General features: G+C 36.2%; 1 long non-coding RNA gene across 1 annotated transcript; it reads left to right on the top strand.

The window, feature by feature from the left end:
- Nucleotides 1-4,011: 4,011 nt before the first annotated feature.
- Nucleotides 4,012-11,263, top strand: LOC128777631 (uncharacterized). Its single transcript, XR_008422866.1, has 3 exons — nucleotides 4,012-4,187; nucleotides 9,727-9,772; nucleotides 11,165-11,263. It is a non-coding gene; the product is annotated as an uncharacterized LOC128777631 (long non-coding RNA).
- Nucleotides 11,264-13,181: the final 1,918 nt, after the last annotated feature.

The raw sequence follows: 13,181 nt of genomic DNA, 5'->3' as shown, positions 1-13,181 counted from the left end.
AAACGAGAAACAGATACTTGAACCCAGTAAGTCCTGGTTCCTTGCAGTTGCATAGTCTTTCTTTAGTTTCTCTTTCCTATCCGTTTTACTTTCAGGTATTTTGTAGCATGACTTCCCTTTCCTCCAGTGTCATTTTCTTCACTTGCTTAGAAACCCTTGCTGTCAGCCTCTTCACAGGCCATCAGGTTTCCACTAAGAGTCTTGTGGAGGCCCTTTTTCGGTCTCATTCTTATGCTTTTCTACATCTTTCCAGGTTCAGCCTACCTCCTGGTTCAAAGGAAGTTTAGTTTTAGGTTTTTTTGAATAGCAGCACACCATTTTTAGTATCAGTATCTGTGGTAGCAATTTACTGCTGCCTAATAAGCCACCTCAAAACCTAGTAGTTCAAAACAGCATGTCTCTTGTTCACCAGTCTTTAGTTTAGGGAGAGCAGAGTAGGGCAACTCATTTCTTCTTCATTTGGCATCAGCTGGCATAACTGGAAGCTGGAGACTAGAATCATCTAAAGGCTTGTTCACACACGTGTTTGGCTGTTGAGGCTGGCCTTGGCTAGGACGTTGGCTAGTCTCAGCTGGAGTATGTACATGAAGACTCACTAGGTAGCCTGGTATTCCTCACAACGTGGTGGCTGGGTTCTAAGGGTGAGCTTCCCTAGAGAAAGAAAGATGGAAGCTGTATCACATTTTCTAGGCTGGCCTTAAATATCACAGCAGTTCTGCATATTCTGTTCACTAGAAACCAGTTACTGAAGCCAGCATATATTTAAGGGGAGGGATTTTCACAGAAGTATCAACGAATTTATAAAACCACCACATCCACTCACCCTGTCTTACCAATCATATAGAATGGATGGAAGTCCTTCCCAACTCAGCATCACTGAAACTCCAGCCAGTTTTGTCGTTGTTGTTGTTGTTGTTTAGTATTATCTCTTATTTTCTAGAAAGTAACAAAGGATTACAAGATAACAGTATTGAATTAAATTTTTGTTTTTGCCTCAAAAAAATACGTGGATCATTCAATTAAAGTTTTATACTGGGAGATGTGATTTCTTAACACATCCCAGAGAATCATTTCTCCTGGGAATGCAGTTCAAATTAGCATAAAACATTTGCTGTTCAGAAACAGGCCGTGGCATTAGAATCATTACTTCTAGATTCATGAGTTAGAGTCTTATTTTCAGAGTCTTATCTTGAGACGTATTTTTTGACTTGGGCATACATAAGTCAATATGATATTGCTAAAACGTCTTTAAAAGTTATGGAGTGTTAAGATGCGGGAAGGGCTAAGAGACTTTCTCCTAAGAGGGGACTTATTGTATGAAAGAAAGATATGAAAAAATCATAGAAAAATAAAAGTATAGAATCAAGTGCAAATGTGTAGTAAAGAGAATGATAGCAAAGATCTATTTCAGTAACACCTGATGTCTTTAACGTGTCTCTTGATTTTCTGAGTTGTTTATGGTTCCACATACTAAGACAGGTAACATTTTATTGCAAATGAGTTTATTTAAAAATTTGAGTGCCTGGCTGGCTCAGTTACTCTTGATCTTGAGATTGTGAGTTCAAGCCTCACACTGGGCGTAGAGATTACTTAAAATCTGAAAAACACATTTTGATAGTAGTTTTGAGTTAGACTCTTTTCACTCCACTTCCAAACTATAGTGTTTTATTCATGCAGGCTGATGTCTTTACAACAGAACTGGAAACTACATCTTCAAAATGTCTACACCTGGATGCAAAAAAAATCAAGTTCTTCAACAAGAGTTATTATCAATGAAAGCTTTCGAAGAAGAACGTGAAAAACTAGAGAGCAATAACAAGAAGTTACAGCAAGAAGTAGTAAAATTGAAACAATTTATGGAAATGAATATGGTAGAACGCGGTCAAGTGGAAGAGTATAAACGGGAGATTGAAGAAAGAGCACGACTGGACATAGTAGAAAAATGACACGAAGTCGACCTGTTTTTACAGGTTAATTGATTGATCTGTAATGTGCTGTAATTCATTTCACTGCAAATTACATTTTGGATAGATGTATTGTAGGGGTTTCCTCTACTTGCTTTATGGTAATTTGTAGATTCCTGGAGGCATTTGTTCCTCCCTTTAAACATTTCAGTTTTCATCGTTATTCCTACTAAATCTAGAGGATAAGAAAAAATGATGGTTTAAACAACTAGTCTCACTATTAAGAGGAAAAGAAAAATTATGATTTAAAAATTGCACTGTACTTGGATTATTAAGTTTATTGTTGACTTCTAAATTTTTGTCATTGATTCTATTATTTGAATTATCAGATTGCGTGAATACTAATACAAGAATGATTGAACTTTAATTTTATAAATCATATTTAATTCAGTTGACATTGATGATAAATATTTTACACTTGAGCTTTTTTTCATTTAAAATTGCTCTCTGAATCATTGACTCCGAACTAAAGGAAACAGGTATAATTAATTATTCAGATTATAGCTATTTTAAAACTATCCTGTTAATTTGCTTTAGGCACAAGCAGCAGCTTGAGAACATTTGGACCAGTTAAGAGAAAATGCTCATGCTTCAGCGAGAAGTTAAATGGAACTTAGAATTAGAGATCTGGAATAGGTCTCTACAATGAAGACTTCTCAAGAAGATTCTACTAAAACAGAGTTGGAAACCTACAGGCAACTCTACCTAGAAGAATTAAAAGTTAGAAAGTCCTTGAGAAATAAGCTGAACAGGTAAGTCAAAAGAGAATCATAGACAAGAAATTTAGCTTATTAATTTGCCTCCACAGCATAATGTCTGTGGAGCCAAGATCATGAGATGAGTAGGAAGTGCAAGCCAACTAGATGGTGTCATTTTGGAAAATGATGTTTCTAAGTGAACTTACCTTTGAAATGTTAGTCCAGGACAGTTTGCATCCCTCCTCTTTTTTTCGCTTTTACAGGACCTCTTCCCCCACCCCCCCCCCCCGCACCCCCCGCCCTGTATATTTTCCATCGATCGGATCTGCTAGTCTTTAAGTGCATTGTTTGAAGCTTTCTCATTTAGAAGCATATTATTATAAAATTGCTTGTCAGAATTACCCTAAATTGAAATGTCGATGAGTTTCTTTTTGGAAGATTACATCTTTAACCTAAAAGGTCAAGTACTACTACTACTCATCCTGGCAGCTTGGTACATTTATTCTCTCGATTGTGATCTTTGGTATGATTACTAGAGTGGGCCTTGAGACAAACCATCCTTTATGCTTTTTCTACTTTACATAAAGGCATCCAGGTGAAATACAGAAAGACTCGCACAGGGCTGAAGGGTAGCATAATTCCCAGAGTGGCTAAAAAGAGCACCGTGGTGGGAGGGAGGCATGTGGAAGACGGAAGACAGAAAGGGCAGATTCTGCCTCCAGTGCCTTGGTGACTGTTACAAGCTAATTGCCTCTGTAGCTGTTTTAGTTCTTTCTGATCACACTCTGCCATCTACTATCTCCCCTAGAGATTGTTGGTCTCAATGATTCGTCAGTGTCAGATGCTCAGTTTCTTTGAGATAATGAGTGAAATGTACAAGAGTGGTGAAAGCAAACGCTTGAAAATGTCTTTGAGGGATGGTTTAGTTTTATATCTGTGAACAGGTTTCCTAAATATAAGTATGTATATATAATGGCATCCTGAAGGATCCTGTCAGTACAGCCACTCCAGAAGACAGCAAGTATTATTTGTTAAGCCATGTACATCACTGATAGCCACTTCTCTCCCTTTCCTGGTCTGAATTGTTAGGAATCCCCCTGGAATCATAAGCATTTCTTTAGAACAATTTTAAAAGTATAATTTTAGATAGTAGGTGTGCTGTGTCACATGTTCAGTGTTAAAACACTGTTCAAAGGCAAATGCTATTTACTATTATGGAAACTTAAAAAACGTAAGTCATTTAGGAAAGATTTAGGTAAAAAGAAAATGTATTTGTGTTTTTTTAATCTTCACAGGGCTAAGGAGAGACTGCCAGAGAGCAAATACAAAACTTCTTGAGGAGAGACAGCAGCACCAAACTTTACTCAGGACCCTTAGTGTGAGCCCAGGCCTGGAACCACCTTATTGTGGACATTTTGAAAATAATTTAGTGCTCAATGGAAACCTTACTCCAAGAGGGAACTTAGTGATTCCTACCTTAAACCCACGGCCGTCATATGACTACTGGGAGACTTCCTTGTGGAAGGTGAGTTATATTATCTGTTTTAGTTTGGGTTTCAGATATCTGATATAATAGTTGCTTTTAATTTGGTGAAATTCTGAGTTGTTTAAGTAACTAATACATATGAAGTAAAAGTCATAATTATATGTGCTAAGAAAGAACTGAGGTAAATTTTATATATATATTTTAGTCCCTTGATCTCTCATTTCCAAGAGATACTAATTTTTATTTTATTTTAGCGAGAGAATGAGTGAGTGCATGCAGGGGAGGGGCAAAAGGAGAGGGAGAAAGAGAATCCCAAGCAGGTTTCATGCTCAGCACAGAGCCGAATGTGGGGCTCAGTCTCAAAACCATGCGATCATGACCTGAGTCAAAATCAAGATTTGGACACTAAAAACAACTGAGCCACCCAGGTGCACCACAAGAGACACCTAGCATTAACTCTATTCAGTAAATATAACTAGACTGACCCATGTTAAATTTCTTGAAAAGCTTTCATTTAAATTTGATTTTAGAAAGTAAATGTTATTGCCTGCTAACCGCAGGTACACTCAGATGCTTGGACTTATTTTCAGTTGGCAGTGGTTCATAAACATTTGAAAGTTTTGCTATAATCCAGTTTTTGCACCCCTGTGTGTCAGTGAATGATCGTCCTCCAAACACTTAACGACCTATGAATGTTTACTATTTAGAAGAATCCATGGGGGTGCCTGGGTGGCTCAGTCAGTTCAGCGTCTAACTCTTGATCTCAGCTCAGGTTTTGATCTCAGGGTCATGAGTTCAAGTCCTGCATTGGGCTCTACACTAAGCATGGAGGCTACTTAAAAAAAAAAAAAAAAAAAAAAAAAAAGAATCCACGGTAAGTCCTTTTTATGAATGAAATCAACTTGTAACACTAAAAAGGTTAATTTCTCTTTTAAGTTAAAAGATTTGCTGTTTTCTTACACGAGAATACATCTTTAATTGCTTTCTTACTTATGGCACTCTTTTTTCTTTTTCCTTTTTTTTTTGACTTATACCACCTTTGTTTCAACTTTCATAAAATATCTTGCTGAGCGATTGTAGAGCATTTTATAAATAGCTAAATCAAACAAATATTTGAATTTTTAAAATGAAGCTTTTATTTCTTCAAATGAGTTCTTTGCCCGTTTCTCTTTTCTTTTTCTGGAACCCCTTGAATGCAAGTATTATTACACTGGATGTTGTCCCACAGGTCCCTTAACCTAGCCTCATTTTTAAAATTCTCTCTTTTTTTTTTTTTTTTTTTTTGGCTTGGATGATTTCTACTACCCTGTCTTGCAAATTGTTGATCTGTTCTTCTGCATCTTCTTATCTGCTGTTGATTCCCTCTAGTGTATTCGTCATTTCTGTTATTGTATCCTTCAGCTCTGATTGGTTCTTTTTTATATTTTCTATCTCTTTGTTGATGTTATCACTGGATCCATTCATTCTCCCAAGTTCACGGAGCATCTTTATGACCGTTACCTTGAACTCTTTATGAGGTACATTACTTATCTCTGTTTCACTTAGTTTTTTTTCTTCTTTTGTCATGTTCTTTCATTTCAGATGTACTCCTCTGTGTCCTCAGTTTGTCTGACTTTCTATGTTTGTTCCTAAAATGGTTCCTTTCAACTTTTTCTCTCTTTCGAGTTGGCGTGGCCTTTGAACAATGTACGTTAGTTATGAAGTCAAGGAAGAAGAGAATGTTTCTGTAAGTGCTGTCTAGTCATTTTTCTCGGTGGAGCTGTGACAGGTGACACTGGGTAGGCGGCAAGTAACCCTGCTCTTCTCGTTCTAAATTCAGAACACAGGAGACAGGGAGATGGAGAGAAACTTAGTAGCTTTATTACTAATACACACTAACAAATTGGAGGATATGATTTAGGTTATGTTAGCCACTTTGGGCTTCCTCCTAAATTGGGCACTTCCCCACACAGTTGTAAATTGAGGAAACAATTGCTTGACCCCCACCCCGGGGGCCGGGTGCTTACCACAGAGCTGAGAGCAGACCCAAATTCATGTTACTGTGGGCAGGCACATCTTTTTCAAAGAGGAGATTCAGAAACACGTAAGCACTGCTTAGCTCCTTCTCCCAAATTCACCCGTTAGGTAATTCTCCCTTCCCGTCGGGAGGGAGGGGTAGAGATAAGTCCACATGTGAGACGTGAAGGTTCACCTATAATTTCTGACTGGATTTAAATTATAAATAAAGTGAATTGTGTCTTTTGTACATACCAACGAATGATGAGAGGTTAGGCAAAAGCATGCTAGATGGGAAAGAGAAATCTGTGTTGGGTTTGAAATTTTGCTATAAATAACCACACCATGGGTTCACTCATTTGTTGATTGATTTTGATAAACCAAATTTTCTTTGGAAGAAATAATTCTTTCAGGAAGAATTTCCTCAGTTTCAGCTTGCTTGCTTCACCTAAAGATTTTCTCTTTCGAGTTCTCTGTCCTGTGGTTTAAAAAAGTTGTGCTTAAAAATTGACTGCTACTAAAAGGAGTTAACATAATTTCTGTTCCTTTATTTTTATTGATGACTTTAAAATTTGTAATTTAGTTTTAGAGCTACTATTGTGGGCCTCATACCTAAACATTATTGAGCCACATGACAAAGTTTTATGTATTCATTTTCTCTGAGTTATTCTTAAAATACACGTATTTTTCCTGACTATGAGGAAGTAACGGGCATAGAACTCTAGGCCTGGTAAGACCACACGTGTATTCCTGGTCTGCATCTAGTTGGATTCATGACCTCAGGCAAAGTACACTCTCTCTGAGCCCTTTTTGTCTATTACGCAAAATTCGGGACTTTGACTAAATTAGTGACTTTTATACCTTCAAAATAATTTTTTTTCAAAGAATAGAATGTATTTTTTTTTTTGCATTAAACTATATTGTGTAAAACAGAGAGAAGTAGAGCTGTCTAACTAAAGGAGAGATGGAGACTACGGCTGTGACTTCCTTGTCCCTCAATCCTGCAGTGCCCCCAACCGAACCTTAGATTTCTATGGGCCATATTTGAATGCTAACAGTTAATGAGAAAATCCTTCTAATTAAAAATCCTTTAAAAATGTTCTTTGAATTAAAATTTGCTGATATATATTTTTTCTGTGTATAATTTTCTCAGCCTCTTATATTTCTGATCAATGGAAAGGTATACATAAAAGTACACGTGTTCTTATTCATGGACTTGAAAGCTATTTTCGCCATTGAAACACAGTTTTTACCTAGAAATAAACATAAAGGTCACAGAGGTAAATATTTAGGAAAAGAGCTTTTGGGGAAAAGATGCAACATTACCTTGGTAGCTCCTTAAGTCATGTCATATAAAAAACGTGGTTTATATTTTATATCGTATTTATTAATGGTAACACAAAATTGTTTGAATAAAGCCTTCCCCCATCATCTGGTATTAAGTTATTAATTTTTAAGTCTGGTATAGTAATGTTGTCCCATTCATTTTATAAGGCCCGAATATAATGCTATTGTCAAAAAAGTGTTATGTTTCCTCAAAAACTTAAAAATAGATATTCATGAATCCCACTACTGCGTATTTACCCAAAGAAAATGAAAACAGTAATTTGAAAAGTTGTATGCATCCCTATGTTTATGGAAACATTGTTTGTGATAACCAAAATAGGGAAGCAACCTAAGTGTCCATGGAGAGATGAATGGATAAAGACAATGTGTAGTATGTATACAATGAAATATAGCTCAGCTATCACAAAGAATGAGATCTTGCCATTTGTGACAACATTGATAGACCTAGAGGGTATTATGCTAGGTGAAATAAATCGGAGAAAGACAAATAAACACTATCTGATTTCACTTACATGTGGAATATAAAAAAACAAAACAAGTGAACAAACAGAATCATAACTACAGAGGACAAATTGGTGGTTGCTAGAGGGGAGGTGCAGTTATAAAGTAAATAAGTCACAGGAATGAAGAATACAGCATATGGAATATCATCAAAAATATTGTATTAATGTTGCATGGTGACAGAGGGTAACTACACGTACGGTAGCAAGCATAGCATAGTGTATACAATTGTCCAATCTGAATTTGTATACTGAAAAACTAGTGTAACATTGTATGTCAACTATACTCCAATTAAAAAAAGGTATTAGGGAAAACAGTCTCTGAAAATACTGGGAAACATGTCAGCTAAAACATTTGTCCTCACACCCAAATTTGTAAAGACATTGGAATCCTTATCACCACAGTGTTGACTATGTTCAGTACACTATTTTGGAGCCAGATTGGGGCATTCAGGGAGAGGCTAACTTGTCTAAGGAAGATCTAAATAAGAACATTCTAGACAGGAACAGTTGTAATATACACTTGACCCTTGACCAACATGGTTTTGACCTGTGCGGGTCTACTTTACTTACACATGGATTATTTTTGGATAGTGTACAGTATTGTAAGTGTATTTCCTCTTCCTTCCGTTTTTCTCAATGTCATTTTTTGCCCTAGCTTATTCTACTGGACAAAACACGTATGAATCGACTGTTTATGTTACCGGTAAGGCTTCCGGTCAACAGTAGGCTATTAGTAATTAAGTTTTGGGGGGATGAAAAATTGTATACAGGTTTGTGAATGTACCCCAACCCCTGTGTTATTCAAGGGTCACCTGTAGTCAAGTGTTTCAAAACTTGGTCCTAATTTGGAGAAAGGAAACAAAGTTACAATTGAAAATTTTATACTGTTTTCCTTATCTGTAATTGAGAAAGTTATAAATCAGAAGCTAAGTTTGAAAACTGTTGTAACCCTCTATTTTTCCTTTCTTCAAGGAGATTTTCTGAAATCTTTGTGTGCATATGAAAAGAAATAAGTGTTTTAGTCATAATACAGATAGCAAAATATTTTTACTCAAATTTTTGCCAATAGAAGTTCCACATGACAGTATGACAGTCCCACTTTCTTCATTTTATATATATTTAAGAGTCAGTCCTGAAAAACTAATAGCAAAAAGCATTCCTTCAAATTTTGTTTTTCTAAGAGTGAAAAAATGGAAAGCCCATTTTAAGGAACAATTCATTAAGGTAAAAACCTGATTAAACTTTCACAAATGGCAGTTTTTCTAATCATTTCCAAGTAATAATTCAGTATACAATATGAATCTTGTTTAAACTTTTTTGTACCAGTAAGATCAAACATCACCTTTCAGAGATTATACATATTCAATAGATCAATATTAATTGTGCTTTTTATCAGATTCGCTTAAATAGCATTATATATGTATTATACACATATTATATGTAATATATATGTATTATATATTACACACACACATATATATATACATATATGTACATATATGTATGTGTGTGTATGTATGTATGTATGTATGTATCTGTTCTCCATTATCTAAAACTAAAATAAAATAGGAATTTATTTTATTCATGTGATTGTCTTCCTATTTAAGCAATCCCTAACTTTGGTTTAATCTCTACAAGTATTATTTCAAGACCACATGTCGTAAGCTATATATAATTCCTACAATGACTTTTGTTTACCTTACACATTCTAAATAATATTTGGCTTATTTCAGACGCAGCGGGAGTTGGAGAAAAGAATAACCAGAGCACTAGAAGAAGGTATGTTGCCAAAATGTATGAAGTTAGATATCATTGATTTCTGAAATAAACTATAAATAGTAAATGGCATCCCTTTCCATTGTTTGGATAATAGATGCTACATTCACATTTTTTTGTACATAGCTAATAAAAAATGTAAAAGCATGAGCATAATGAAGAACACACTTCTTCCTCATTTAGTCCTCATGTGTCATAGCTCTTTTAAAATCTCCCACAAGTCTAGGGGCACCCAGGTGGCTCAGTCGGTTGGGCGACTGATTTCAGCTCAGGTGGGTTCAGGCCCCACAGAGGGCTCTGTGCTGAAAGCTCGGAGCCTGGAGCCTGCTTCAGATTCTGTGTCTCCCTCTCTCTGTGCCCCTGCCCGCTTGTGGTTTGTCTCTCTCTCAAAAATAAATAAACGTTAAAGAAGTTTTTTTCAATCTCCCTAAGTCTATATATCTGTTATTATTTCTGGCGACAATCTTCCTTCACTGGTGCCATCCCTGTGGAACTGTCAACCTGCACAAGTCTCAGAAAAGGTGTGCTTTATCAAATTGTTGTTTCTGCTAGTGATAGAAGACCCAAAAAGCCAAAGTCGTCTTAGTAATGCTTGGTTAAGTAATTAGAGGTCATATAGCTGTCACTTGACAGGTAACGGGTTTCAATCTTCACTCATTGACTTTGTCATTGCTTTTGCCCTTGGGTAAAACTTCAAGTTCCTTAGCATGGAACGAAAACACCCAGATCAGTTTGCTTCTTGCCAGATTATTCAGCCTTGTCTCTCACTATTTGCCCTACTCTGCTGCTTTGCTCTAGCGCCTTGTCAAACTAAACTACTCATAATTAATTGCACAAGTGTTCTTCCTCACTTCTAGCTCTTTGTATGTGCTTCTTCCCTCTACCTAGCATACTTTTTCCTTATCCTTCAGGTATCAGCTGACATATCACCTTCACCAAAGAGCAGACAATATTGACACAAAGCTGGGATGTCCCTTCCATATGTTCCAGTAGTGCTGTGTTTCATACCTGTCACTTACATCTGTATACTTGGCTCTGTTTGGAAATGCCTGTTTGATTTTTCGGTTTATAGTTTATGATTGTTCAGGGTGGACTGTGTCCTCATCTTGTACTTTCATCTTGTAATGAAAAAAACAGAAACTCTGACATTTATCCACAATAGCAATTAATTCAGTGTGCAACCCTGAGCAAAATATATTTAATACTAATCTTGGGTTTCATATTGCAGTTGTACGTAGGTATTTTTCATTTTTCTTAACACTCATAAAGGCCCCAACTTTGTTTTTTCTATTTCCTTTCCTTTCCTTTCCTTTTCTTTTCTTTTCTTTTTTTTTTAATCACTTGTAGTGAAAAGTATTTTGGAGAAAGAAGATAATTCTTTCTTTTCCTTTTCAGCTGCTACCAAATTTGAATGAGGATCCTGTAGAAATCCTTTAGTATCTACTGATGATTCAATTCTAAATCAAGATCCAGTATGGAAAGCGTCATGAGAATATGTACAGATTTTGAACAAAAATTATACAATTTGAAAAATAAATAGAAAAAATTTACTGGATGCTTACAAAACATTTTCATTGCTTCCCAATTGAACACACTATACGGCAAAATCTTGATTAAAGGAAAAAGTTTTTGTATCATATGTGTGTAATGAAAATCTTTATAATATTTTAAACTATGTTTCTTGGCATCTCATTAACTTTTAAGCACATTTTGTACGTGGAAACTACCACTAGAGGGTTTTACATACATCAGACTGCTCCACTACCAGCGGTTTAAACAGCACCCAAACAACCAAGTTGTCATTAATACTTCAGTAGTGTTCATGGATGGCTTTTTGTTTTTCCCAATTTTTATGACTATATGTGGGCCTAAAGATTTAGACGTTATGTTGATATATTCCTGCTATGGCTATTGCCAATGTTTGTACATATTACAATTTTTTTTATACTACCATAAAACCTATCTATAATTTTAATTGTAAACACTGATTCGTAGCTCTTTCCACATGGAGAAATAAGATTTGCCTAAGGCTTTTCAACTTTTCTATTTATTTATTTATTTATTTATTCATTTATTTATTTTTGATTTGCTTTTTGGAAACAAAGTTAGAGACAAGAAAAATTAGAGAAAACAAAACAAAAAAAACTCCCCCCCCCCCCGCCCCAGAGCCATTTGCAAGTAAACTGCTAATGGGATGCCTGATTCCTGTAGCATTTAAATCCTACAAGTCAGTACATTCCACATAACTACCATACAACCTTCACAATCAGAACATTAACTCTAATACACTCGACTCTTAAACAACGGGGTTAAGGGCTCTGACCACGCCCCCCACAGTCAAAAAGCCATGAACAACTTTTGACCCCCAAAGACTTAACCACTACTACTACCAGTAATCTTTTGTATATTATACGTATCATACTATATTCTTAAAGTAAGCTACAGAAAATAATACCATGAAGAAAATTATAAAAGAAATTACATTTCCAGTACTGAAAAAAAAAAAAAATCTGTGTGTAGTCAGTGCACCCATTAAAACTCTTTTGTTCAAGGGTTCAGTATAATTCTATCATTTATTCCTCATAATTCTTTTTAAGTTTGGTCACTTATCTGTAGTATACGTTATACCAAGGAAGGTCCTGTTTAGAGCCATGTATTGAATTGTGTGTCTTAGTCTCTTTCACTCCAGAACAGTTCCTTTGTCTTTCCTCGACTTTCATGACTTTTAACCTTTTGACGAGTAAATTCCAGTAATGTGGAATGTCTTTCAATGTGGATTTTTCTTAGGCTTCCTTATGGTAAAATTCAGACCATACATGTTTAGCAAGAGTATCACTACAACCTACTCTTTGCATCCTATCATGTGACCTACAATTTTGATTTGTCCCCATACTGGTGATGTTAATGTTGGCCACCGGAGGTAGTATCTGCCAGGTTTCTCGCCTGGAATGTTAACTTTCCACTTTCCAATTATTTAGTATTTTATGGGGAAGTACTTTGAGACATGTAAATATCTCCTTTCTCAGACACCCTGTGCCAGGCCACCTCTTCTGCAGATGACTTGCCCCCCTGCAGGTTCTGAAAACCCCCACTGGGCTATTCTTCCCCTGTGCAGATGCCTCCCTACCCTGTTCAGGCTGTGATACTTCATTATTCTATACCATTCACTTTTCAGGGATGCTCTCACTTGAGCTCCAACACTGTGCAGGGTGACTGTCCTACACATAATGCCTTCCCCATTCTAAGCTCTAACACCTCACTCTGGACCCCCACAACTCCATGCCTCTGTTTCTAGGACTGGGAACTAAAATGTTGGGGATGAGAAAGAAGAAAGGAAGAAGGGCTCCACAGGTCTTTTATAATCAACTTGGCAAGCTCTCCAAAGCCGGTTCTCATTGGAATTGCATCGAAT

This window comes from Panthera pardus, unplaced genomic scaffold, assembly GCF_024362965.1.
Source record: "Panthera pardus isolate Hobbes unplaced genomic scaffold, ASM2436296v1 HiC_scaffold_1, whole genome shotgun sequence".
Classification (NCBI taxonomy): Eukaryota; Metazoa; Chordata; class Mammalia; order Carnivora; family Felidae; genus Panthera; species Panthera pardus.
The sequence above is the reverse complement of the archived record's forward strand: the minus strand, read 5'-3'. Positions and strand labels throughout refer to the sequence as shown.